The sequence below is a fragment of the Macaca thibetana genome, unplaced genomic scaffold, assembly GCF_024542745.1.
Source record: "Macaca thibetana thibetana isolate TM-01 unplaced genomic scaffold, ASM2454274v1 unplaced_scaffolds186, whole genome shotgun sequence".
Taxonomy (NCBI): domain Eukaryota; kingdom Metazoa; phylum Chordata; class Mammalia; order Primates; family Cercopithecidae; genus Macaca; species Macaca thibetana.
The window spans coordinates 13,584-35,928 of NW_026088975.1; the positions used below are offsets into that span (position 1 = coordinate 13,584).

The 22,345-nt window shown below is 50.3% G+C and overlaps 2 pseudogenes across 1 annotated transcript; both read right to left on the reverse strand.

Moving 5' to 3' along the window:
• Positions 1–1,729: 1,729 nt before the first annotated feature.
• On the reverse strand, positions 1,730–4,664 carry LOC126947370 (immunoglobulin lambda-like polypeptide 1; annotated as a pseudogene). Its single transcript, XR_007723047.1, has 3 exons — positions 4,488–4,664; positions 3,713–3,959; positions 1,730–2,333 (listed from the first exon to the last, which is right to left on the reverse strand). The product of XR_007723047.1 is annotated as an immunoglobulin lambda-like polypeptide 1 (transcript).
• A 3,556-nt stretch (positions 4,665–8,220) lies between these two features.
• On the reverse strand, positions 8,221–19,149 carry LOC126947371 (putative inactive beta-glucuronidase protein GUSBP11; annotated as a pseudogene).
• Positions 19,150–22,345: the final 3,196 nt, after the last annotated feature.

Consider the following 22,345-nt stretch of genomic DNA (forward strand, 5'->3'; position numbering starts at 1 on the left):
GGAGCCATCGGAGAGACTCCCTAGGATGCCCCGAGTGTCCCTCCTGGCCCCACCCACAGAAACACAGGCCTGACCACTGCTGGTGTGCCCCCACCCCTCTAACACCCTGCTCAGCAGGAACCATGCAAGAGGGGCTGGGTGTGGCTGGGCCATGCTCTCTCCCCCCACACCTTCTTCTCAGAGAGCAGCTGGAGCCCCAGACCCAGGGAGCCTCCCAGAGAAATTCCCACACAGGACCTGGTTTTCCATCTAAGGCTCAGGATCCAATGGAGAAGTGTTTCCCAAAAATGATGCTTCCTCCAAAGATGACCAGTGACTTTCTGCGCCAAACATCTGAGAAAATCTCCATGTCCTAGGGCTGCCAGGCAGTCACCTGTGCACATGTCAGAGCCCAAATCCCATCAGTAGTGAGGCCTTGGGTAAAACACATCCCCACTTTTAATTATGATGAGATGCCTGTCCTCAGCATTGAAAACACCAATTTGGCCGGGCGCGGTGGCTCAAGCCTGTAATCCCAGCACTTTGGGAGGCCGAGGTGGGTGGATCACAAGGTCAGGAGATCGAGACCATCCTGGCTAACACGGTGAAACCCCGTCTCTACTAAAAATACAAAAAAACTAGCCAGGCGTGGTGGCGGGCGCCTGTAGTCCCAGCTACTCGGAGGCTGAGGCGGGAGAATGGCGTGAACCCAGGAGCTTGCAGTGAGCCGAGATCAGGCCACTGCACTCCAGCCTGGGCCACACAGCGAGACTCCGTCCAAAAAATAAATAAAATAAATAAAACACCAACTTCCCTCAAGCAAAGACTTGTTTAATCTCTTTGAAATGATGGAGCACACCAGCCTGAACAACATGGTGAAATCCTGTCTCTAACAAAAATACAAAAATTAGCCAGGCATTCTGGCATGTACCTGTAATCCTAGCTACTCAGGAGGCTGAGGCAGGAGAACTGGTTGAACCTGGGAGGCAGAGGTTATGGTGAGCTAAGATCGTGCCATTGCACTCCAGCCTGGGTGACACAGCGAGACTCCATCTAAAAAAAAAAAAAGAAGAAACAAATGATGGAGCACCTATTACCCTTTTTGCACTTGTTCCTGGGGAGCTCAGAGCCTATCTTTTGCAAGGATCCTGAGCCTCTTGCAGGCCTTTCATGTGTGTTTCCTTCCTGTTTTCTCCTATTTTTCTCACACCTCTGAACCTGCTGTCAGGTGAAAAATCAAGGTAGGCCCAAAATTTAAGAGCTCATGAATTTGATGGTGTTGGAGTGTCCTAGACAGCCCAGCCCTTGGGGGTGGGGAGTTGGACAGAGAGGAAGGACGGCATTCCAGGGGGCAGAGCCAGAAGCAGAGGGACTCCAGGCCCAGAGTAGGATTTCCAGGCTGAGGAAAGAGAGGCCATGGGTGGGGGGAAGGTCCAGACCAGGACAGGGACAGAGGGTGTATCTGGAGGCTCAGCCAGAAATAGCTCCCTCCAAAGGCAGGCAGCGAGTTGGAGGGTGAGCTGCAAGGAGGAAGGGGAGTGGGAGAGAATGGATGGACCGGTGTTCAGTGAGCCGACTCCTCCTATCCTGGCCTATTTCCCCAGGGGACATGCCTGGGAGCCTGTGATCCTCTCCTCCAGGCTGCTTTCCCACTGGTGCCAGGATTCCCCCAATGCCACACTGAGCACCCAGGAGAAGCATCAAATTATATGAGAGATAAGAAATGAAGAGAGGCAGCAGGATTTCTAGTTGACAAAGGATGTTTATTGAGGGTTTACTGGCTACAGAAGGGCTGGATGGCTTGGGATGCAGAGAGACCCCTCCCCTGGGATCCTGCAGCTCCAGGCCCCTGTGGGTGGGGTGAGGGTTGGGAACCTATGAACATTCTGCAGGGGCCACTGTCTTCTCCACGGTGACATTTGTTTGTGGCTGGCCTATTTCACTAAGTATAATATCTTCAAGTTTCATCCATGTTGTAGAAGATTGTTGAAATCAATTTAAAAATAATTAACAATTAAAACCTATTAAGACCTATTCAAAGTAGTACATTCTGCAGGGTCCACTGTCTTCTCCACGGTGCTCCCTTCATGCGTGACCTGGCAGCTGAAGATGTTGCGGGACCTCCACTGCTCAGGCGTCAGGCTCAGGTAGTTGCTGGCCACACACTTGTTTCTGTTTGAAGGGCATGGTCATCTCCACGCCCTGGGTGATGGGGGTACCATCTGCCTTCCAGGTCACCGTCAAGATTCCCAGATAGAAGTCACTCATGAGACACACCAGTGTGACCTTGTTGGCTTGGAGCTCTTCAGAGGATGGCAGGAACAGAGTGACCGAGGGGGTGGCCTTGGGCTGACCTGTGTGGACAGAGGAAGGGGTAAGAGATGACAGGGAGTGTGCGGTGTTGTGGAGCGCCTCTCTCTGTCTAAAGTCTCTGGGAGGGTTCATGGTGTGGCCATCTGGTCCACCCAGGGTCTCTCCCTCCCTCTTAATTCCCTCCTTTCCACTGGAGCCCTCTGGAGAGCAGACAACCCTGCACCTTCCTAGGGGCCTTCCCAAGTCACCTTTCCCAGGCATCCTGGCCCAGTCATTTCCTCTGCAGCCTCGGTTTCCCCGTGTGTACCCAGGGCAGGCTGTGCTCCCTCCTTCCTGGTTTCTGGAGTCTGAATTTGGAATCTAGGAGTCTCTCCCACAGCACACAAAACTGGTCTGGCACGGTGTGGGGTGGCATGGCCTGGAGCCTCCCACCCCCTGGGGCAACAGGCTGTGCCCCAGCTTGGCCCACTCACCTCTCCTGGTAAAGCACAGGCTCCACCCAGACAAACCCTGGGGCTCTGCCGTCGCCCCCGTCCTACCAGCCCGACCACAGGATCCTTCACATCGGCTGGGTTCTTGGGACTGCTTGCCCAGACTTCGGGTCACCACAGCCCCCATGCCCACCCCAGCAGCCTCTGATGCCCCTGGACTTCACCTGGTGGCCCTGGAGTTCTCTGCACCCACATTTACTCCCCGCTAGTCACCTCCTGAGTCTAAGGTGCCCTTCCTCAAATGAAGGCGGGCGGTCGACCCGTGAACAGAGAGATACCGGGCCCCAGAGGTGACAGGACTCCAGGGACAGTCACATCTCTGCCCCAAGAGACCCTCTCCTTTCTTGTGACTGTCCTGGGAGAGTTGGGCTCTCGGACCTCACCCAGTCTCATCTGTTCCTCGGTGTCCCCAGGTCCTGACCCAGCACAAGCCACAGAGCTGCAGCCTAGACCCAGAGTCCTCTCTGTGCCTTCCATTGGTCTCCCCTTGGGGTGACCCCTGTGTCCCCAGGACCCCGTGTGGCCCTCCCAGGCTGGAGGAGCATCCAGCCCTCAGCCTAGACCCTGGGGTCCTGGGGACTGTCTCTAAGGCTACTGCAGGGCCCCTCATCAGAACTGGCCTCTGTCCCTCACTCAGACATCTGCCCTGGGAGAGGGGAGGAGCCCTGACCCTGCCCAATCCCAGCACAGGCACTGGACCAGGCTGTGTCCTGCTGTTGGAACCTGAAGGCGGCTGATCCCACGGTGGGGGCCCTTCCTGCAGGATACCCTGAGACTAGCCCGCTTCCCTCAGACTCCATGGAGAAAGGAAGGGTTCCATGCTTAAGACTTGGAGGGCAGAGGGGAAGAAGCCCCAGAGAAAGAAAGCAGACTTTTCCAGAGACAGGAGAGGGTGGGACAGGCTGGGGAAAGTTGTCAGAGCCACCTACCTAAAACGGTGAGCTGGGTCCCGCTGCCAAACACATGCCTCGGTGAATTATGCTTGGATTGAAACCTCCGGGGCCAGCACCTGGGGCCAGTCCAGGAGCTGTGCTGGAGCAGGAACCTGCTGGGTGTGAGGGGCACAGGGCTGCAGTGTGGAGGTTGTGACCTAGGCACAGGGCAGGGGGTGCCCAGTATCCCAGTAGTGTCTCTGTGCCTGTCCCTTCTCTGCAGCAGGTGCCGCCCACAGCCTTGGAGTCACCCCAGCCTGTGTCCCACTCTCTGAAGCTGTTGGTGCCGATGGCAACGCTGGCCCAGTGGGTCCCAGCAACTCCCTGAGTGACAGATCCCCTGAAGCAGCTGTGTGGTGTGGCTGAGGAGTGCTGAGCTGGCTCAGACCTGCCCAACGTCACTTGGCCCCATTTTAAGGGCCTCTGAAATCCACCACAAGTGTCCCCAGTCAAGCCAGGCTGCCAGGCTGACTTCCTCCCTGGACCAGGACACTGGGTCATTCCCGACTCAAGACGAGATTCTTCTGCTTTTATATCTATCCAGGGAGATGCAGCTCAGTCTCACATTGTTCATGAAGCCTTTTCTGATCATTCATTCCATCTGTCCATCCGTCCATCTATGCATCTGTCCATCTATTCATCTGTCTTTGCATCCATCTATCATCTGTCCATTCATCCATCCATTCACCTGTCCGTCCATCCATAAATCCATCCCGTCTACCAGGCACTGTTTTGTATACTGGGGACATGGTGTGGTCCTCCATGCTCTCACCCCCATCTCTCCCAGGTCATGGCCAAAAAGGCACTCCTCATGGTCATGTCCATAGTCCTTCTGCTGTACCTGGTGCCTCTGCTGGATGTGACACGGGGTTGGCCCCTCCTTCCAGTGACTCTTTTCCCCTTGGGGTCTGACTCCCCTTTCCTCTTCCCCTGGCATCTGTTTCTCCATGGCCCATGCCCAGCTGCTGACTCCCCCAGACCCCCACCCAGTCCTCTTTCTTGGCCATCTTCACACTCTGTGACCCCTACTCTTGCCCACATGGTGAGGCTGGAGTCAATCCCAGCTCCAAACCCTCTCAGCTCAACTGCCTACTGACCATGCCCAGTGAGCTACCCAACAGGACTCTCAAACTAATCACATCCAGAGGAAATGACCACCTTCCCCCAGCCCAGCTCATTTTCCACCTTCAACTCATCACAATGACCATGGGCGGTCTCAGCCCCTCAGCCAGAAACCTGGAGTCCCTGGACTCAGTCACCTCGCCTCCCACACTGAAATGGCTTCTGCGTACTTAGCTACTGCATTTAGACATTTTTTTTTTTTTTTCGCTTTGAGACAGAATTTCGCTCTGTCGCCCAGGCTGGCGTGATCTCTCACTACAACTCTGACTCCCAGGTTCTAGGCAATTCTGTCTCAGCCTCCAGAGTAGCTGGGATTACAGGCATGTGCCACCACAGCCGGCTAATTTTGTATTTTCAGTAGAGATGGGGTTTCACCATGTTGGCCAGGCTGGTCTCGAACTCCTGACCTCCGGTGATCTGCCCACCTTGGCCTCCCAAAGTGCTGGGATTACAGGCATAAGCCACCGTACCCGGTGACATTCCCTTTAAAGCTAAAAGAAGGCTCAATATAATTAAGAAACAATAAAACCACCTTCTGAGACTCCAAAACCACAAGAAGAGTGAACTTTGCTTTTCTGGATTTTAATCTCAAACTCTCTTTGGTACAAGGATGTGGTGTTGAGCTGGGGCTTACTGGGTGCAAGCTCCCTGCCAGGGGTTCAGACCGGAGTGTTTCTACCTTAGAAGCTGGTCTAGTAATTGGTGATTGGTTTTGTGATGTGAACATAAGATTTTTCTTTGTTTATTTGCTTATTTATTTGTTGAGACAGGATCTCACTCTGATACCCAAACTGGAGTGAAGTGGTGCCATCACAGCTCACTGCAGCCTTGATCTCCTGGGCTCAAGCGATCCTCACACCTCAGCCTCCTGAGTAGCTGGGACCACAGGCATGTGCTACCACGCCCAGCTATTTTTCTTGTAATATTGTTTTGTAGAAATGGGGTCTCACCATGTTGCCCAGGCTGGTCTCGAGCTCCTGGGCCTCCCAAAGTGCTGGGATTATAGGCATGAGCCACCATGCCCAGCGAGATTTTCTTTTTTCTTTTTTGAGACAGAGTCTTGCTCTGTCGCCATGTTGGAGCACAGTGATGCGACCTCGGCTCACTGCAACCTCCGCCTCCCAGGTTCAACTGACAGTCCTGCCTCAGCCTCCAACTAGCTGGGACTACAGGCGCACACCACCAAGCTCAGCTAATTTTTCTATTTTTAGTAGAGATAGGGTTTCACCATGTTGGCCATTATGGTTTCAAACTCCTGAGCTCATGATTCACCCACCTCCGCCTCCCAAAGTGCTAGGATTACAGTGCCTAAGCCACCTGCCTGGCCTTTATTTTTTATTTTCAAGAAAAACTTTGTTTTTTGAGATGGAGTCTCGCTCAGTCACCCAGGCTGGAGTGCAGTGGCGGCATCTTGGCTCACTGCAACCTCCGCCTCCCAGGTTCAAGTGATTCTCCTACTTCAGCCTCCAAGTTGCTGGGACTACAGGCACGTGCCACCACGCCTGGCTAATTTTTCTTTTTGTTTTTGATTTTGGTTTTTTGAGCCTCCCAAGTAGTTGGGATTACAGGCATGCACCACCACGCCTGGCTAATTTTTCTTTTTGTTTTTGATTTGGGTTTTTTGAGCCTCCCAAGTAGTTGGGATTACAGGCATGCACCACCACGCCCAGCTAATTTTTTGTATTTTTAGTAGAGATAGGGTTTCTCCACGTTGGCCAGGCTGGTTTTGAAATTCCAACCTCAGGTGATCCGCCCTCCTCAGCCTCCCAAAGTGATGGGATTACAGGTGTGAGCCACCACACCTGGATCCATTTTTATAATTGCACTCAAACATACATAGCATCAATATTTCCACTTTAGTTTTAAACGTACAGCTCGGTGGCACTAACTACATTCACACTATTGGGCAACCTTCACCACCATCCATCTCCAGAACTCTTTCATCTTCCCAAACAGAAACTCTAAACCCATTAACTACAGTCCCCCATTCTTCCTTCCCCCTCGCCCTGATAACCTCAAATCTACTTTCTGTCTATGTGAATTTGCCAATTCTAGGTACCTCATAAAAGTGGATTCAAATGACATTTGTTTGTGGCTGGCCTATTTCACTAAGTATAATATCTTCAAGTTTCATCCATGTTGTAGAAGATTTTTGAAATCAATTTAAAAATAATTAACAATTAAAACCTATTAAGACCTATTCAGAGTAGTACAGCCAGGCGCAGAGGCTCACGTCTGTAATCCCAGCACTGTGGGAGGCCGAGGCGGTGGTGGGAATCACCAGGCCAGGGGATTGAGACCATCCTGGCTAACACAGTGAAACTCCACCTCTACTAAAAATACAAAAAAATAGCTGGGCATGGTGGCACACACCTGCAGTCCCAGCTACTTGGGAGGCTGAAGCAGGAGAATCGCTTGAACCCAGGAGGTGGAGGTTTCAGTGAGCCAAGATTGTGCCACTGCAGTCCAGCCTGGGCAACAGAGCAGGACTCTGTCTTAAAAAAACTTTTTTAAAAAAAGGCTCAAATGTGTCCTTTGAAAAGTGTGTTGGGTCTGTCAGTATACAGTATATAAAATGTATGAAAGGTAGCCTGTTCCAGAGTTATGTTTGTAAAGCTGAGGACCCTCTGCATATACACGGCACACCCTTTCCCTGCACCACAGTATCTTCAAAAATTCTTCCCTCCATCCAATCTTTTTTTTTTTTTTTTTTTTTGAGACAGGGTCTCACTCTGTCACCCAGGCTGGAGTGCAGTGGCATGATCACAGCTCACTGCAGCCTTGACCTCCTCAAGTGATCCTCCCATCTCAGCCTTCTGAGTAGCTGGGATTATAGGCATGAGCCACTACACCCAGTTAATTTTTTTTATTTTTTATTTTTAGAGATGGGGTCCCACAATGTTGCCCAGCTCATCTGGAACTCCTGCATACAAGCAATCCACCCACCTTGGCCTCCCAAAATGCTGAGATTATAGGTGTGAACCACCACACCTGGCCTCCAATCTCTTCAAATTTCAGAACCTTACCTTTCTATCACTATAACACTATTTCCCTCACAGGATGCATGGTTATCATCAAGAAAGGCAGGCAGTAAGGGTGAAGATTTTTAGCATTTCTCTCAGTCCCATTTGGTGCTTACATCTTATTTTGGGTTGCACTTGACACCTTGACATATGGAATACTTGTCAGTTAGGCTTACAACAGCCTTAGAGTGATCATGTGGGTAATCTTGATGAGAGATATGATCATTAAATTCTAACCAAAATGTAGCATCCAAACATAAGACAAATACTTACAAGTGATAAATCCTGTATGAAAGAGAGGATAACGGTGCCCAACTCTGATAATCTGTCCCAAATCAAGGCAGTAACATTTCTGCAAAGAAAAAAAAACAAAAGCATGTCTGCTAGTTCCTGGCCTGTGTTAGAGAAGGCTCTTTCTAGGGGCACCAGAGGGAATGGAGTGTAATTCAAACTGGAAGCCTTTTAAAGTGAGCTAGCTCACCTATTGAGGTTACACCTTTTAACTCGACTCAACTGCAGTAGTCAGGACTCTTGTTCCAAGTGACAGAAACCCCACTCAAACTAGCTTAAGCCTAAAGACAGATTTATGGACTGTCTCATGGAATTCATAAACAAGACAGTTCTGACTATCTCTCAGAACTCATTGGCCTTAAGAACTCTGTGGAGCCAGAGACTCAAACACCACTCTCTTCTCTTGTCATGTCTCCGTTTCTTTGAGATTTGTCCTTCTTTCTCAGCAACTCCCCCAACCCTCTAGTTCACATAATCTGAAGCATGGTTACAGGGAGCTCCTAAATTTTATATTTTGCAATCAGAGAGCCTAGTTCAACCCTCTTTCAGTCTCCGTTTGAAAAATCTGTGTAAGGACATTTATTGAACTGGCCTGGGCAGGTGCGTTCCCTTGAATCAATCAGCACTGGGCATAGGACAAGTTCACATAATAATCGGGCAACCTAGAAAAAGGAAGTAAGGAGCAGAGGCAGCCCTTAGAAGGCAAGTAGTGCCAGAATGACATTCCCATGGGTGTTCTCTGCATCAACAACCCTACCATCCTGATGTTTTCTTTTGCATTCATTAATATTTGTGTGAGTCTGGAGAAATATACCATGTTCATGGATTGGAATACTCAATATCATAAAGATCAGTTCTCAAAGTGATTTGTAGATTACATGTAATTCTTATCAAAATCTAAACAGATTTCTTTCTTTTCTTATTTATTTATTTATTTATTTAGAGACAGAGTCTCGCTCTGTCACCCAGGCTGGAGTGCAGTGGCACAATCTTCGGCTCACTGCAAGCTCTGCCTCCCGCATTCACGCACCACTCTCCTGCCTCAGCCTCCCAAGTAGCTGGGACAACAGGTGCCCGCCACGGACGTCCGGCTTTTTTTTTTTTTTTCTTTTGTATTTTTGGTAGAGATGGGGCTTCACGGTTTTAGCCAGAATGGTCTCGAGTTCTTGACTTTGTGATCTGCCTGCCTCGCCTCCCAAAGTGCTGGGATTACAGATGTGAGCCACTGCGTCCAGCGCTTTTTTTTTTTTTTTAAACAAACAGTCATCATTAGGATGAATCTCAACATATTTCTTAATAAATATTGACAAGCTGATTCTAATTTTTTTTTTAGAAAGCGTCTTGCTCTGTTGTCTAAGCTGGAGTATAGTGGTGCAATTACAGCTCACTGAAGCCTCAAACTCCTGGGCTCAAGTGATCCTCCCACCTCAGTCTCTCCAAGTGCTAGGATTACAGATGTCTGCCACCACGCCCGGCTAATTCTAAATTTATATGAAAATGCAGGCTGGTTGTGGTGGCTTATGCCTGTAATCCCAAAATTTTGGGAAGCAGAGGCGGGTGAATCACCTGAGGTCAAGAGTTCGAGATCAGCCTGGCCAACATGGCAAACCCCGTCTCTACTATAAAAACACAAAAAAGTTAGCCAAGTGTAGTGACACATGCCTGTAATCCCAGCTACTTGGGAGGCTGAGACAGGAGAAACACGTGAACCTGGGAGGCAGAGGTTACAGTGAGCTGAGATTGCACCATTGTACTCCAGCCTGGGCAAAAAGAGCAAAACTCTGTCTCAAAGAAAAAAAAAAAATGCAAAGGGCCAAGAGTAGTCAAAATACTGGCTTGTTCTGAAATCTCTGGTCTATGAGATAATCTACTTTTTTTTTTTTTTTTTTTTTTTTTTTGAGACAGAGTCTCCTCGCTCTGTTGCCCAGGCTGGAGTTCCTTGGTGTGGTCTTGGCTCACTGCAAGCTCTGCCTTCTGGTCTCACGCCATTCTCCTGCCTCAACCTCTCAAGTAGCTGGGACAACAGGCACCCACCACCACCCTCGCTAATTTTTTGTGTTTTTAGTAGAGACAGGGTTTCACCGCATTAGCCAGGATGGTCTCGATACCTGACCTCGTGATCTGCCCGCCTCTGCCTCCCAAAGTGCTGGGATTACAGGCATGAGCCACCGTGCCCAGCCAGACGAGATGATCTACTTCTTACTGACTTCAAGATGTGATAAAAGGCTTGGCACAGTGGCTTATGCCTGTAATGCCAACACTGCGAGGCTGAGGTGGGAGGATTACTTGAGGTCAGGAATTGGAGACCAGTCCAGGCAACATGGCAGGAGCTTGTTTCTGCAGAAAAAGTCAAAAAAAACACAAATAGCTGAGCATGATGATACACACCTGTAGCCCCAGCTATCCAGGAGGCTGAGTCAGGATGATTATTTGAGCCCAGGAGTTCAAGGCTATAGTGGCTGAGGTGGGCGGATCACGAGGTCAGGAGGGCAAGACCATCCTGGCTAACATGGTGAAACCCTGTCTCTACTGAAAATACAAAAAAATTAGCTGGGCATGGTGGAAGGTGCCTGTAGTCCCAGCTACTCGGGAGGCTGAGGCAGGAGAATGGCATGAACCTGTGAGGAGGAGCTTGCACTGCACTGCAGCCTGGGCGACAAAGTGAGACTCCGTCTCAAAAAAACAAAACAAAACAAAACAAAGGAAAGAAAGAACAAAACCCTAGCAGAATGCTGCCCGTAGCGCGTCTTCACTCAGGAATGCCCATTTGGCCACACAGTAGCTCTCAGGAAAAAAACATTAATTAGTTCACCAATAGAGCAAGGAAACTCACTCATTAGCTTTAGGTCTGTTTTAGGGCAGATGCGTTAATGGTCTAAAATATCACAGAGTTATTCCAAGAAGCATTCGTTGAGAATGTATTCTCTTTATGTTCTACCCTACTCCTTCTACCTTGGTCTCCAGCATTCTGATTTTCCAATATCCTTATGCACTGTGCCCTTTTTAATTTTTGAGACAGAGTCTCACTCTCGCAGGCTGGAGTGCAGTGGTGCCATCGCAGCTCGCACCTCACTGCAACCTCCACCTCTTGGATTCAAGTGATTCTCAAATTTCAGCTTCCTGAGTAGCTGGGATTACAAGCACGTGCCAACGCGCCCATCTAATTTTTGTATTTTTAGTAGACACAGGGTATCACCATGGTGGCTAGGCTGGTGTCAAACCCCTGGCCTCAAGTCACTCGTCCACCACTGCCTCCCAAAGTCTTGGGATTACAGGCAAGCCACCGCATGCAGCCTGTTGTGCTCGCTTTAAATATAGAAATACTGGTATGTTTGTTGGTGTAATACTATTGTTTTGGCCTGAATCTCAAATCTGAATTATTTTGTATTGAGACTATTCATGGAGTTTTTTGATTCACTAAAATTCCAAATTGAACAAGGATACACTTAATTAATTTAAAAATAATTTTTCCAGTCTGAGTGCAGTGGCTCACACCTGTAATCCCAGCACTTTGGGAGACCAAGGCGGGTGAATCATTTGAGGTTTGAAGTTCAAGACCAGCCTGGCCAACATGGCAAAACCCCGTCTCTACAAAAAATACAAAAATTACCCGGCTGTGGTGGCACAAGCCTGTAATCCCAGTTACTCTGGGGGATGAAGTGGGAGAATCACTTGAACTCAGGAGGCGAAGGTTGCAGTGAGCCAAGATCTCACCACTGCACTCCAGCCTGGGTGACAGAGCGAGGGACTCTGTCTCAAAAAATAATAATAATTTTTCCATATTTCACACTTCTATACTATCTTCGAGAGTCAGAAAATAACACCAACAAAACAGAGCATCTGATGCAATAATAATTTTTTTTTTTTTTGAGGTGGAGTGGAGTTTCCCTCTGTGCCCAGGCAGGAGTGCAGTGGCACAGCCTCAACTACTGCAACCTCTGTCTCCCTGGTTCAAGCTATTATCGTGCCTCAGCTTCCAAGTGGCTGGGATGACAGGCACCTGCCACCGTGCCTGGCTAATTTTTGCATTTTTACTAGAGACGGGTTTTTGCCATGTTGCCCAGGCTGGTTTCAAACTCCTGACAGGTGATCCACCCACCTTGGCCTCGAAGAGTGCTGGGATTACATACGTGAGCCACTGCGTCCAGCTACTGATACAATAATATCATTCTTAGCTCTGGTTCAAAGACTTTTTGAAGAAGCAGATAATGAACATGACAGAATTGAAACTGACTTGGGGAATCGATTAAAATCTCCATCTAGGTCAGGCGCAATGGCCCACACCTGTAATCCCAGCACTTTGGGAGGCCAAGACAGGCGGATCACTTGAGGTCAGGAGTTCGAGACCAGCCCAGCAAACATACTGAAACCCCATCTCTACTAAAAATACAAACATTTGCTGGGCGTGTTGGTGTGCACCTGTAATCCCAGCTACTCAGGAGGCTGAGCCACGAGGATCACTTCAACCCAGGAGGTGGAGGTTGCAGTGAGCCACGATCATGCCACTGTACTCCAGCCTGGGCAACAGAGTGAGACCCTGTCTCAAAAAAAAAAAAAAAAATTCCCCATTCATACACGATGAAACCGAAAGATCAAAAGAAAGCAGTGATTTTTTTCGAGCAAAACACACTGCTTGGTGTCAATAAAAAGATTACAGTCCTAACCTTTTCCCCAAGAATTCTGTCAGATAATCTCAAAGTCATCAAAATGAAATGGGATTATTTAAACATGAAGGACTTTTAAGAAAAATATTTGGCCAGGCACGGTGACTAATGCTTGTAATCCCAGCACTTTGGAAGGCCGAGGCTGGTGGATCACCTGAGGTCAGGAGTTCAAGACCAGCCTGGCCAACATCATGAAACCCCGTCTCCACTAACCTTAAAAAAATTGGCCAGGCACGGGGGCGGGTGCCTCCAATTCCAGCTACTCAGGAGGCTGAGGCAAGACAATCACTTGAACCCAGGAGGTGGACGGTGTGCGCCTGTAATCCCAGTTACTGGAGAGGCTGAGGCACGAGAATTGCTTGAGTTCAGGAGATGGCGGTTGCAGTGAACTGAGATCTCACCACTGCACTCCAGCCTGGGTGACAGAATGAGACGGCCTGAAAAAAAAGAAAAAAAAAATCAGTGCTATTTTATCTTAAGTGTTTTATGATTAAATGTCTACAATTGTCTTTTGCACTAAGTTTATTATTTTTATTGTATTAAACTTTAGATTCATGGGGCACATGTGCAGGTGTGTTCCATGAGTACACTGCAAAATGCTAAGGTTTGGGCTTCTAGTGAACCCATCACCCAAACACTGACCATAGTACCCAATGAGCAGTTTTTCAACCCTTTCCCCTCCTTCCCTCCCCACCTGTGGAGCTCCCAGGGTCTGTTATTTCCATCTTTATGTCCATTTGAACCAACTGTTTAGCTATTTATTTATTAATTTATTTTTGAGACACAGTCTCGCTCCTTCACCCTGCCTGGAGTGCAGTGGCGCCATCTCAGCTCACTGCAACGTTCACCTCCTGGGTTCAAGTGATTCTCCTGTCTCAGCCTTCTGAGTAGCTGGGATTACAGGCACGCGCCACCACACCGGGCAAACTTTTGCAATTTTAGTAGAAATGGGGTTCCACCATGTTGGCCAGGCTGGTATCGAACTCCTGACCTCAGGTGATCCACCTGCTTTGCCCTCCCAGTGTGCTGGGATTATAGGTATGAGCCACTGTACCTTGCCTATTTTTAAATAATACTTAATTTTCTTTAATTTTTCTAAAAATTTAGAGTACAATTATATAATGATGTTAACCTTTTTGGGAGGTGGGACGGGGTCTCACTCAGTCACCCAGGATGGAGTGCAATGGCTCAGTCATGCTTCCCTGCAGCCTCAAATTCCTGTGCTCAAGTGATCCTCCCACCTCAGCCTCCCAAACAGCTGGGACCACAGGCACGCACCACCATGCCCAGCTCATTTTTCTATTTTTGTGGAGACAGGGTCTTGCTATGTTGCCCAGGGGGGTGTCAAATTCCTGAGCTCAAGCAATCTGCCCCCCTTGGCTTCCCCAAGTGCTGGGATTAGAGACCTAAACCACCGTCCCTGGCCTAATAATGTAGAATCTTACTTAACGCTTCATAGTATGATTTTTAAAGTTTGTATTTGAAATATATTTAAATATATAGTTTGATCTTTTGAAAAACATTTGAATTCCTAACAGATTATAAAATACTAGTTGTGCCCAGGAGGCGGAGGTTGCAATGAACAGAGATCAAACCGCTGCACTCCAGCCTGGGTGACAGAGCAAGACGCCAGCTCAAAAAAAAAAAGTTGTCTTAGGGTTCAAACCAGAGAAGCAGAACCAGTAGGAAAGATACACAGATTCAGATATACACAAACATATAGCGACACACATCTGCATAGATATAGAAACGGATGGCTTCTAGCCGGGCACAGTGGCTCACGCCTGTAATCCCAGCACTTTGGAAGGCCGAGGCAGGCAGATCACCTGAGGTCAGGAGTTTGAGACCAGCCTGGCCAACACGATGAAAATCTGTCTCTCATAAAAACACAAAAATTAGCCAGGTGTGGTGGTGCATGCCTGCAGTTCCAGCAAATCGGGAGGCTGAGGCAGAAGAATTGCTTGAACCCGGGAGGTGGAGATTGCAGTGAACCGAGATCGCGCCACTGCACTCCAGCCTGGGTGACAAAGCTAGACTCCGTCTCTAACAAACAAACAAACAAAAAAGTTATATACAGACATACATCTAGATAGATAGATAGATTGGTAAAACCTTGGCTTCTGCATTTGTGGGGTTGGCTAAGCAAGCCCAGAGTCCACAGGACTGGCCGTCAGGAAACGACAATCACCGGTGGGCTGGAGCCGCACAGGCAGGGCCAAAGCTTGTTTTTCACAGGCACTCAGGAAGAAAGATCCAGAGGGAAGGGAGCACAATGGTGGACTCAACTGCTATTTGAAGTCTGCGCTCCAAGAAGTCCTAAGCCCTCTCTTTTTTAAAAAAAAAGAAACATAAACTTTTTGACTGGGTGTGGTGGCACAAGCTGTAGTCTCAGCTGCTCAGGAGGTTGAGGCAGAAGAATTGCTTGAGCACAGGAGTTACAATCTAGTCTGAGCAGCATAACAAGACTTTGGTTCTAAAAAGTATTTAAAAAATAGTCCGGCCACAGTGGCTCACGACCGTAGTCCCAGCACTTTGGGAGGCCAAGGTGGGTGAACTGCTTGAAGCCAGGAGTTCAAGATCAGCCTGGCCAACATGGTGAAACCCGGTCTCTACTAAAAATACAAAATCAGCTGGGTGTGGTGACACATGCCTGTAATCCCAGTTACTTGGAAGGCTGAGGTGGAAGAATTGCTTGAACCTGGGAGGCAGAGCTTGCAGTGAGCCAACACTGCACTGCTGCACTCCAGCCTGGGTGACAGAGTGAGACCCTGTCTCAAAAAAATAAATAAGAAATATTTTCAAAATAAAACACTTTTAATGTTTTTATTATTTTTTTCTTTAGCAGCACATTGGGAAGTTGAGTAAACTTTTAATTTTAAAACAGTTTTACAATTACAGACAAATTGTCAAGACAGCACAAAGTTCACACATACCCTTGTACCTGGCTTCCTTCTTATGAATATCTTAAATTAGTATGGTAAATTGCTACAGTTAAAAAACCTGGCTGGGCATGGTACCTCACACCTATGATCCCAGCACTTTGGGAAGCCAAAGTGGGAGGATTACTTGAGTCTCGAGTTCAAGACTAGCCTGGGATACACTGAGACCTTGTTTTAGTTAAAAAAAAAAAAAAAAAAATTAAGGCCGGGAGCGGTGGCTCATGCCTATAATCACAACACTTTGGGAGGCCGAGGCAGACGAATCACCTGAGGTCGGGAGTTCAAGAACAGCCTGACCAACATGGAGAAACCCTGTCTCTACTAAAAATACAAAATTAGCCAGATGTGGTGGCGCATGCTTGTAATCCCAGCTACTCCAGAGGCTGATGCAGAAGAATCACTTGAAACCAGGAGGCGGAGGTTGCAATGAGCCGAGATCTTGCCATTGCGAAAGTCTCGCCTCCCAAACTGCTGGGATGACAGGCATTAGCCACCACACCCAGCCTAAATTCTTCGAAACTTACAACTGCGGCCCCAAAACAGTTGTCAATCATTGCACCACTGCCGTCCAGCCTGGGCAACAGTCTAAGGCCTCATCTCACAAAAGGAAAAAGATATATTAAAAATTAATAAATAAAAAAAAAAAATTTTTTTCCCCTTAAAAACAGGGTATCCCAGTCAGGCACGGTAGCTCACACCTGTAATCCTTGCACTTTGGGAGGCCAAGGAAGGTGAGTAATCTGAGGTCAAGAGTTCAAGACCAACCAGGCCTACATGGTGAAACCCCGTCTCTACTAAAAAAAAACCCACAAAAATTAGCTGGACACGGTGAAAGGTGCCTGTAATCCCTGCTATTTGGGAGGCTGAGGGAGAGAATCACTTGAACTTGGCAGACAGACGTTGTAGTGAACCCAAGAGTGCACCAATGCCCTCCAGTCTGGGCTCCTACAGAGTGAGACTCCAGCTCAAAAACAAATACAAGAGCCAGGGTCTCCATCTGTTGCCCAGACCAGAGTGCAGTGACGCGGTCACAGCTCACTGCACCATTGACCTCCCATGCTCAACTGATTCTCCTGCCTCAGTAGGTGGTACTACCAGCATGCATCACCATGTCTGGTGAATTTTTTAATTTTTTGGGGTGATGGTCTCACTATGTTGCCCAGGCTGGTCTTGAACTCTTGGCCTGAAGTGATCCTCCTACCAAGTCCTCCCTACAAAGAGCTGGGATGACAGGTGTCAGCCACCGCACCCAGCCCTTCAAAGCTGCCTGTTCCTTGACCACGATGTGTAGCAAGGGGAGCTAGAGTGAGAGCAGCACCGTGGGGAAGGGACAGGAGTGCCAGCCTGAGCTATGTGACGTTAGGCCAGACCCCTCTTCTCCAAGCGAGATCAACCACATGAGTGATCTCGGGAGCCCGTGTGCGCTCAGACAGCCTGGATTTTAGCTTCGTAGGTGGATGGGAACCTGTGAAGGTTTAGAGATGCTGGGAGAACCTTTTTCCTGGGAGAGTTTTCCAAATAGGGAACAAACAGAGCCACCCTGGGCCCCGCTGAGGGAGGATCCTACCAGAAGCCGTCACCACTGTCTCGCTCCACGCCGGTGGTGATGTTGATGTCATCGATGCAGGTAGTTGGTGTCGTGTACAGAAGCACAGACCACTGCAGTCCCGCGAAGTTGAAGAAGTCAAAGTCTGTGTTCTGGATAAAGTAACCCTTGGGATACCTAGGGCGGGAGGACTGTGGTTCACTGGGCCCTTGCCATGGGTCTTTTGCCCTCAGTTCACATGCCCCCCAGATCAGGGCCTCCTCTCTGCAAAGGCCACCCTGTCCCTGGCAGGAAGACCACAGGGTGGGGCGGGAAGATGGGTGCGTGCAGTGGAGGCAGGATGGTACCCACTTGGACATGTCGGTCACGTACGGATAGTCCCTGGTGGCACGGTGGGGGGGTGAGCGTGCTCTTGATGGCGACAGTGACGCAGAGGCAGGAGGGCAGGGGCCGCACCTGGAACAGGCTGCTGACATCAGCCTCAAAGGGGAGGTTGCCCCTTTCATGCTCTAGCGTGTGGACACCATTCACCCACTGCAGACATAGGAGATATGGGAAGGGGGTGGCAGGTCGGGGCATGAGGAGGGGCTCTGCTATCGGGCACGCCCTCACATAACCCGCAGCATGGGGCTCAGGGGCCTGCCAGTCAGATGGGAAGAATGACATCCCAGTAGGGTAGATCAGGCCACCTATCCCCCTACACAGTGCACAGCCCCCAGGGCAGGGTAAGGCCCCCCACCGTCCCACCCCAGGAAACAGGCTGCGAGTGCAATCTGAGGGTCCTGTGCTGTTCAGCAGCTGTGCCCACCCACCCGCCCTGCCTGCTCCTGGCCACACTGACCACAATGGCATAGAAGTGGGCACTGCCAATCCTCAGTACCACTCTCTTGTGTGCAGGTCCTGTATCCATCGCTTCAGCAGGGTCACCTCCCATTCATATCACACCCAGCTGACAAAATGCCCAGTCCTAGCTGATGTCATTGAAGATGGAGAGAACCGGTATGTCCAAGGTGGGGCCCGACTGCAAAGAGAAGGGCTGGGCTCAGCTCCTAGGCCCCCAAAGGGATCCGGGACCAGTGTGCTGCACAGCTGTGCCCCCAGACCTAGAACAAGCCCTGACACATGGCGGGGACTCCTGGCGGAAAAGACAGATAGCTTGCTGATGACAGGTCCACTGCCAGGGCAGGTTGTACACCTGGGACACTGGGGTCAGGAGACCCTCGTTGGGGCAGATGGCACCCAGTATCTCCTGAGACAGGGGTGAACCCAGGGGCACATCCCAGCCAAAGGCAAGAAAGTTCAGACCTGTGACTAAGATGCAAATGACCCACTGTCTGTCACAGGGAGGAAGGCTGGTTAGGGGGATGGGCAGCTTTGCTTAGGACACTGTGAGTGAGGCCCACGCTGGCAGCCAGCCCTCTCCTCTCTTTCTCTTGTACTGAATACCACAAAAACAGAAACAGAGGATGTAGTCTGGGCATGGTGGTTCACACCTTTAATCCCAGCACTTTGGGAGGCAGAGGCAGGCGGATCACAAGGTCAGGAGTTCGACACCAGCCTGGCCAATATGATGAAACCCCATCTCTATTAAAAATACAAAAATTAACTGGGAGTGGTGGCGGGCGCCTGTAGTCCCAGCTACTAGGGAGGCTGAGGCAGGAGAATCGCTTGAACCCAGGAGGCGGAGGCTGCAGTGAGGCATCCCCTTGGAGATCATGCCATCGCACTGCAGCCTGGGTGACACAGTGAGACTCTCTCTCAAAAAAAAAAAAAGACAAAGAAAAAGAGGAGGTAGAACAGGCAAACGCGGCCCAGACCTCACCGGATCCCACTTCTCTGCTGACCACATCCAAGTCAGAAGGGCAACAGGGGTGGCGTCCTTGGCCTGATGTCACTGTCTGTCCTCTATGTGAACCCTGAAAACCTAGGTACCTTCCCCCCTCCGCAGAGCCGACATCATAAGGTCTAAACTGTCCCCTCCTCCTGATCCCCGGGCCCAGCTCTGTGCAGGGCCTGCCCCTCAGGCCTGACGAGTGTCTGGTGGCTCATGCCTGTAATGAGCGCTTTGGGAAGTTAACCTGGGAGGATGGCTTGAAGTCAGCAGCTCCAGATCAGCCTGGATAAGGTACTGAGACCCTGTATCTTGAAAAACAAAACAAAACGAAAAAGTTGGGTTTTGTTTTGAGACAGAGTCTCAGTCTGTCGCACAGGCTGGAGTGCAGTGGCGAGATCTCGGCTCACTGCAACCTCCGCCTTCCTGGTTCAAGCAATTCTCCTGCCTCTGCCTCCCAAGTAGCTGGGATTACAGGTGCTCATCACCACGCCGGCCTAATTTTTGTATTTTTAGTAGAGATGGGTTTCACCACGTTGGCCGGGCTGGTCTTGAACTCCTGGCCTCAGGTGATCCACTCGCCTCGGCCTCCCAAGGTGCTGGGATTACAGGCGTGAGCCACCAAGCCCGACCAAGTTTCTTTTCTTTTTTTTTTTTTTTTTTTTTAAAATTAGGCATGGCGGTCCCAGCTAACTTGCAAGGCTGGGGCGGGAGAATCGCTTGAGCTCAGAAGTTAGGATTGCCCCATTCCGCTCCAACCTGGGCGGCAGGACCAAACCCAGTCTCAAAAACATTTCAAAAATTAAAAATAAATATTAGAAAGGACACTGCCCGGGCTCAGCCTTCGCCTCCGGAGGCGGCTGGACAGGAGCGCTTCCTCCTCCTCCCGCCTCCTCCAGCCCTGGCCCTCCTGAGTCTCCCTAGTCCCCCCGGTTCCCCCGTCCTCCAACCCCGCGCCCCCAAGCCCGTTGACCTTTAATCTCCTCCGCGACCCAGCTCTGGGGCACTCAGGTGAAGGAGGGTGCAGGGCGCCGGGGCTTACGCCATTCCCAACGCCGGGCTTCCGGGCGCCTCTCGCAACGGTCGCCGGTACCTCTGCTCCTGGAAGCCCAGGCGTCGGTTGACGGAGAAGTGGGCTGGGAAGCCTCAGAGGCGGTGGAGCTCCTTGCGCTCCCGCGACGCGCTCTCCCCGGTGTACAGCATCCCGCCCAGCAGCGCCTGCGCGCAGCCACACAACAGCGGCCCCAGAGCGGCCCCGGACACCGCCACCATCCAGGTCATAGTTCCCGCTCCCTGTCTTGTCAGCCAGTCTGAGGGGATGAGAGCCGCGCCCGCGGAGCCCTGCGGGCCTGTCGCGCGACGCGCCTGCGGCGTGAGGCGCGTGAGGCCGTCGGCGCCATGTTTGTTGAGGGCGAGTGCCAGGCCTGGAGGGGCGGGGCGGCGCCAGACGCTGCCCAGTAGGACCTGTGGCTGAAATCCAGGGCTAGGCCTTTGGGGAAGCGGGACCCCCACCCTCAGCTCCAGCCAAGAAGGGCGTCGTCTGCTCCCCATCCCAGCAGAGGCTGGACGATCCAGGGCCACAGGCCAGGACAGAACCCCTGAGATTGGTGGCATCACCGTTTCTTCAAGGGGCACCTGCACTTGCTTTCCCCAGCAGGAATTGGAGCAGGCCCCAGCGGAGCCTCTTCCATGACTGCTGGATGCAGCCTCTTGCAGGGATGCACCTCCTTGGGAGGCGGCCGTAGCCTTGATCCTGGACCTCTGGGCCCCCGACCCTAACCAAGGGGGCAGAAGCTCCTTCTTGGCTTTGAAGATACAAGAAGATATAGGGAGAGAGGCCAAGTGCAGTGGCTCAGGCCTGTAATCCCAGCACTTGGGGACGCTGAGGTAGGCGGATCACTTGAGGCCAGGAGTTCGAGACCAGCCTGGCCAACATGTCGAAACCCCCCTCTCTACTGAAAATACTAAAAAAAAAAAAAAAAAAAAAGGAACCAGGCGTGATAGCAGGCACCTGTAATCCCAGCTACTCAGGAGGCTGAGGCTGAAGAATCACTTGAACCCAGGAGGCGAAGGTTGCAGTGAGCTGAGGTCACATCACTGCAGTCCAACCTGGGTGACAGAGCAAGAATCTATCTCAAAAAAAAAAAAAAAAAAAAAAAATTGCAGGGAGAGGGTGCCCTGCGGAACCCCACTTTACTCCAGTAGGGAAGGCACCGTGTGGAAGGGTAGAGGAAGAGATCTGGAGACAGTGAAAAAGACATAGGTTTATTAAGGGGACTTTCACACAGGTGCAGTGGCTGTGGCTGGACATGAGAACCACTACATTTGTAAAAAGCATGCAGCTTCCATAACATTTTCACCTAGCATCCTCGACCTGTTACCGGTGGAAGGTATCCGAGTTCCCGGTGGTGAATCCATACACAACTGAAACAACCTCAATTCTTGCCTCCTCAGAAGAAAGAATTTGACTGAGGGTCATAAGGTAGATACCAGATAGAGGCAAGTTGCAGAGCAGGAGTAAAATTTTTTTAAAAAGCAGGCCAGGAAAGGGGGTAGTGGCTCATGCCTGTAATCCCAGTACTTTGGGAGGCTGAGTCGGGTGGATCACCTGAGATCAGGAGTTTGAGACCAGCCTCGCCAACATGGTGAAACCATGTCTCTACTAAAAATACAAAAATTAGCTGGGCGTGATGGTGAGTGCCTATAATCCCAGCTACTTGGGAGGCTGAGGCAGGAGAATCTCTTGAACCTGGGAGGTGGAGGTTGCAGTGAGATGAGATTGACCCACTGCACTCCAGCCTGGGCTATAGAGTGAGATAGTATTTAAAAAAATGGTTATTAAAAACTTTAGAACAGGAAGTAAAGGAAAGAAGGAAAGTACAACTTGGAAGAGGGCCAAGCGGTCGACCCGAGAAACCAAGTGCCCAGCTTGACCTCTTGACTCAGAGTTTCACAGGTTGGCATCCTTCCAGGATCTTGCCACTCCTGATTCCTTAGCTTGGGGCTCCGAACACACTTTCTTCTTTGACCATAAAGTCATTCTGAGGGTCCACATCAATTACGGCTGTCGGGCGCCTCTGTCATACAGAGGGGTCCCTCTGGTCCTAGGAACCTGGACTGGACACAATTGTTTGAACGATTACTCCCCCACCCCTTTTCTCACGCTCGCCAAATCCACCTTCTGGGAATGGACCTTAATACTGGAAATGGAGTC